Here is a 5380-nt window from a genome sequence, read left to right on the forward strand (position 1 = left end):
ACTCCTTGGTTAAGAGGACAACCAACCCATATGGCCTACAGCGACCTATGCTCGATAGAAGCTGTCGTCCTTATTAACAGCCTATCATTTGGTCGTGAACAGTTTTAAGGACTAATCGATAAATCCTCTCTTTATCAAACCTAAATAGTCCTAAGGACTTCATCATAACAATGGAGTTCATTAGAAAATGAAAGCTTATGATGAAGATGCCAAATATATTTTATTTATTAACAAATCAATTACAATACTTGGTTGCTCAACCGTCAACAGCTTGACGATTGGCTTTTTGGGACACATTTTTCAACAACTCCCACTTGTCCTAAAGCCACTCGGCACAGTATCTAATACCCATCTTCGACTTGTGGTTGTCAAACTCCTTTATTGCCAGGGCTTTAGTGAAGGGGTCGGCTAGGTTCTCCTTTCCGTCGATCTTCTGAAGGTCGACGTCACCTCGATCCACGATCTCTTGGATCAGGTGGAAGCGGTGCAAGATGTGCTTCGTCCGCTAATGTGCTTTGGGTTCCTTCACCTGAGCTATGGCACCAGTGCTGTCGCAGTAGAGCAGGACTGGACCATCGAGGGAGGGTGCTACTCCGAGCTCGTTGATGTATTTCCTCAGCCACACAGCTTCCTTCGCGGCATCTGATGCTGCGATATACTCCGCTTCACAAACAGAGTCTGCCACAGTATGCTGCTTGGAACTCTTCCAGCAGATGGCTCCACCATTCAGAGTAAAGATATAACCCGACACGCTCCTGCTGTCATCATGGTCAGATTGGAAGCTGGAGTCTGTGAACCCCACAAGTTTCAGATCTGACTCGCCATAAACCAACCATTGGTCCTTAGTATTTCTCAAATACTTAAGGATGGCTTTAACCACTTTTCAGTGATTTTCTCCAGGATCAGATTGGTATCTACTCACTACTCCTAGTGAGTATGCCACATCTGGTCTTGTACATGTCATGGCGTACATGATAGATCCCACGGCTGAAGCATATGGGACTCTACTCATACGCTCTCTCTCTTCAGGAGTTGTCGGACAATCCTTCTTAGAGAGAGAAATTCCATGGCCTATCGGTAGATAGCCCTTCTTGGAATTCTCCATGCTGAACCTCTTCAGCACAGTGTCTATGTACATGGACTGGGATAACCCAAGCATCCTTTTAGATCTATCCCTATAGATCTTCATCCCTAGGATGTAGGATGCTTCACCCAAGTCCTTCATGGAGAACTGTGATGACAACCAAACTTTTATTCCCTGTAGTGCGGGGATGTCATTCCCGATTAAGAGAATGTCATCCACGTACAAGACAAGGAATACCACAACTGGACCATTTGCCCATTTATAGATGCAGGGCTCTTCTCCATCTTATTGAAGCCATACGTTTTGATCACCTTATCAAAACACATGTTCCAACTCCGAGAAGCTTGCTTCAGTCCATAAATGGATCTCTGAAGCTTGCACACCTTGGACTCATCTGTGGATGTAAATCTTTCAGGTTGTATCATATACACCTCTTCAGTCAGCTCTCCATTCAGGAAAGCTGTCTTTACATCCATCTGTCAGATCTCATAATCCAGATGGGCAGCTATTGCAAGCATTATCCGAATAGATTTGAGCATTGCCATAGGGGAAAATATCTCGTCATAGTCAATACCATAACGTTGACGATACCCCTTGGCAACCAGACGGGCTTTATAGGTCTCCACCTTTTCGTCTGCGCCCCTCTTCCTTTTGAAGACCCATTTACACCCAATGGGTTTAACCCCTTCAGGTGGGTCAACCAATGTCCATACATCGTTGACCTTCATGGACTCCATTTCGGATTTCATGGCTTCAAGCCATTTCTCGAAATCAGATCTCTGCATTACATCCATATAGGTGATCGGATCCTCATTATTCTCATCAAATTCAATGGGATCACCGTCCCGGACCAAGAAACTGTAGTATCTGTCCGGTTGACGTGGTACTCTACCAGATCGCCTTAATGGTGCAGGTACATTGGGCTCCGAATATGATCTAATCATATCAGACTCAGGTTCAGCTATTGGTGTCGGTCCTTCTACCTGTTGAACTTCATCAAGTTCAATCTTAGAGGCAACGATTCATTCACCAAAAACTCCTTTTCTAAAAAGATTGCCTTAAGGCTGACGAACACCTTTTGTTCATCAGCATGGTAGAAAAAATATCCTTTTGTCTCTTTGGGGTACCCTATGAATGAGCATTTGTCAGACCTAGGTCCAAGTTTGTTTGTGACTAATTGTTTGATATAGGCCGGGCACCCCCAGACCCTAAGGTGTGAAAGTGCTGGCTTACATCCCATCCATATCTCATATGGAGTCTTAATTACAGACTTACTTGGAATCCTATTTAACAGATAACAGGCCGATTCGAGTGCATATCCCCAGAAGGATATCAGCAAGCTAGCAAAAACCCATCATGGATCGGACCATGTCTAACAAAGTCCGATTCCTCCTTTCAAACACACCATTATGCTGTGGTGTTCCTGGAGGAGTCCATTGGGAGAGAATCCCATTCTCTCCTAGATATGTGAGAAACTCACTAGAAAGGTATTCTCCTCCTCGATCAGATCGAAGAGTTTTAATACTCTTTCCAGTTTGTTTTTCTACTTCACTTTGGAATCGTTTGAACATTTCAAATGAATCCGACTTATGTTTCATCAGATAGACATATCCATATTGGGATAGGTCATCCGTGAAAGCTATGAAGTAGAAATATCCACCTCTAGCACTGGTGCTCATGGGCCCGCATACATCAGTATGTACTAGGCCCAAGAGCTCAGTAGCTCTCTCACCTTTTCCAGTAAAAGGTGACTTGGTCATTTTACCAAGAAGACAGAACTCACAGGTTGGAAGTGATTCACAATCACTGACTTTGAGGATTCCCTCTTGAGTCAACCTGTTTATTCTGTTCTTATTTATATGACCTAGCCTCCAATGCCATAAGTAGATATTTGACACACTATCTAATCTAGGGTGCTTGCCAGTAGAATAGACTCTTATCAGGCTTGATCTTTTTGGTCTGGCTCTGCACAGATGTACCAGCCTGAACTTGCACCTTCTTGACTTTCTTCTTCTTGTTCTTCTTTCCTTTCTCAAAGGGTCGAGATCCAGAAGATGAACCTCCCACTGAGTTCACTGAGTTCACCGACTCCTTGAGGAGTTGGTGATCCTTCTCAAAGTTCTGAAGCAACCCCATTAACCCATGATAGTTTACTTCAGGCTTTGTCATTCTATAATGAGTGAGGAATGGGAGACAAGACTTGGGCAGCGAGTTCAGTATTGCATCTTTCCCAAGCTGCTCATGCAAGGGAAAGCCGAGCTTGCTCAATCATTCCATCAGCTCGATCATGTACAATACATGATCAGTGACAGAGACTCCATCCCGTATTTTGGCGTTGAAGATGGCACAACTAGTCTTGTGCCTCTCTACGTCATCGGGTGTGCCAAAGGTATCCTCCAACACTTGAAGCATGTCCTTTGGCTGAGCCATCTCGAATCTGCGACTGAACTCGTCGCTCATGATAGCAGCCAGCATGATACAGCGCACCGTGGTCTGGTCACTGAGCCACTTCTGGTAAGTGTCTCTGACTGTTCCACGTGCATTGACAGCTGGCTCCTCAGGTGCAGGATCCATTATCACATATAGGATCCGTTCATGCTCCAAGACTATCTTCAACTTTCGGTACCAGCTACCGAAGTTGGGTCCCACCAACTTATCATTGTCCAACAATGATCGGAGCGATAGGGAAGTGGCCATATTTGCACAAAGGAGAACCATAACCTAATTAGTAATTGATTCATTAAACCTAAAGATTTGGACTTTAATCAAAAGTTTCTCCCACTATTTTATTCGAATTGGTAGCCTCTACCTTCAATTCGAGGAATTACCCTAATTCCTTAGTGGGTACTAGAATCCACTTAGACTGCACACAAGCCCAACTTTGGTTGGCCAACCCATGTACATCTAAGGGTAGGTTCATAACCAATTGTTTCTCTAAATAATTTCTAGTAATTTTAATTTTGCCCCAGAAACCTAATCAGTAGGCTTTGGCCTCCACTGTAAGGATCCAGTTAGGTCCAACCATTAACATGATCATACTTGGTGTATCTAACCAACGAATGATTAAGCCCAACTTTGGTTGGCTCACCTAACCACCATTAGAGAGATACTTCCAAGTCGTCATATGATGAGTGATAATTCCATTAGTCAACAAGCACCAGGCCTTTGGGTCTGCAATGATTATTGAGTTCATGGACTCATTATCAAACACCTTAATGGGAGGCTATGACTCAGTTATCTCCATAACTTTATCATTTTAAGGACCTAATAATTTTAGAGGATTTAAATAATATAGAGGATGAGGTCAGATGAACCAGCTTATCATGATCCTCCCACTGGCTTCACCAAGTCAGCTTAAGGGAGACCATTAAAGGGGCTGGTCTAGGAGCACCTAAATCAGTCACACTGATTTACCTAGCTGACATGGGTCAGCTCGAATAGTCAAGTGATCCGATCAAAACATAATTTCACCAAGAGGCCAGGTAAGTTCGATCAGTGGGAGGGTCTGCCAAAGCTTGCCTTAGACACCATCAGAAATGGCCAGGTAAGCAGGCTCCCAATTAAAAACCACCGATCTGGTTTACCTTAGACACCAACTGGTTTAATTAGTTTCGATTAGATCAACCTAACAGTTCGTGCTAGACCGCTTAGCCAAAAATCAAGTCCATTTGGTTCTCGTTAAAGACATGGACTTGACCAACTACAACTATTGTAATTGATCTAGAGAATCTTTGACCTAATCTGAGACAACAATTGATTAGATTTAGTCAATTCTCTAATTAAGTCCATCTTTAATCTAACCATAGGTCTAACCCAATTAATGGACCTAATTCCCACTAACCCATTAACCCAATGTGTTATGATTTGTGTCTTAGGTTCTTCAATTCACAATCCTAGAACCTAATCAAACAACTTCTTAATTCTTAATTAAGTTTTGGGCTGAGGGTTGGGTTCGGCTTTTCAAAAAATAATTTTTATATTTGTAAAATAATTTTATAATATGATTCTACCAACCATATTGCATGTTTGATTCATAATCAAGATGCAAGTGAAATAAACATGAAACTACTTTAGATCTAATCTAAACAGGTTCATGTAATTGAAACAATTTCAACTTTAAACAATTTCTTTGCACAAAAATTATTAACAAAGAGATTTTATTTCAAATTTAAACATCTTTTAAATCTAATAAATCATAAATTTAATCTAGATCATATCTAATAAATTTATGATTAAAGATAGATCTACACAAACTAGGACAACCTTTGCACTGTAAGGGATAAACCTTACAGCAGG

Source organism: Elaeis guineensis, chromosome 3, assembly GCF_000442705.2.
Source record: "Elaeis guineensis isolate ETL-2024a chromosome 3, EG11, whole genome shotgun sequence".
In the NCBI taxonomy this organism is placed as follows: domain Eukaryota; kingdom Viridiplantae; phylum Streptophyta; class Magnoliopsida; order Arecales; family Arecaceae; genus Elaeis; species Elaeis guineensis.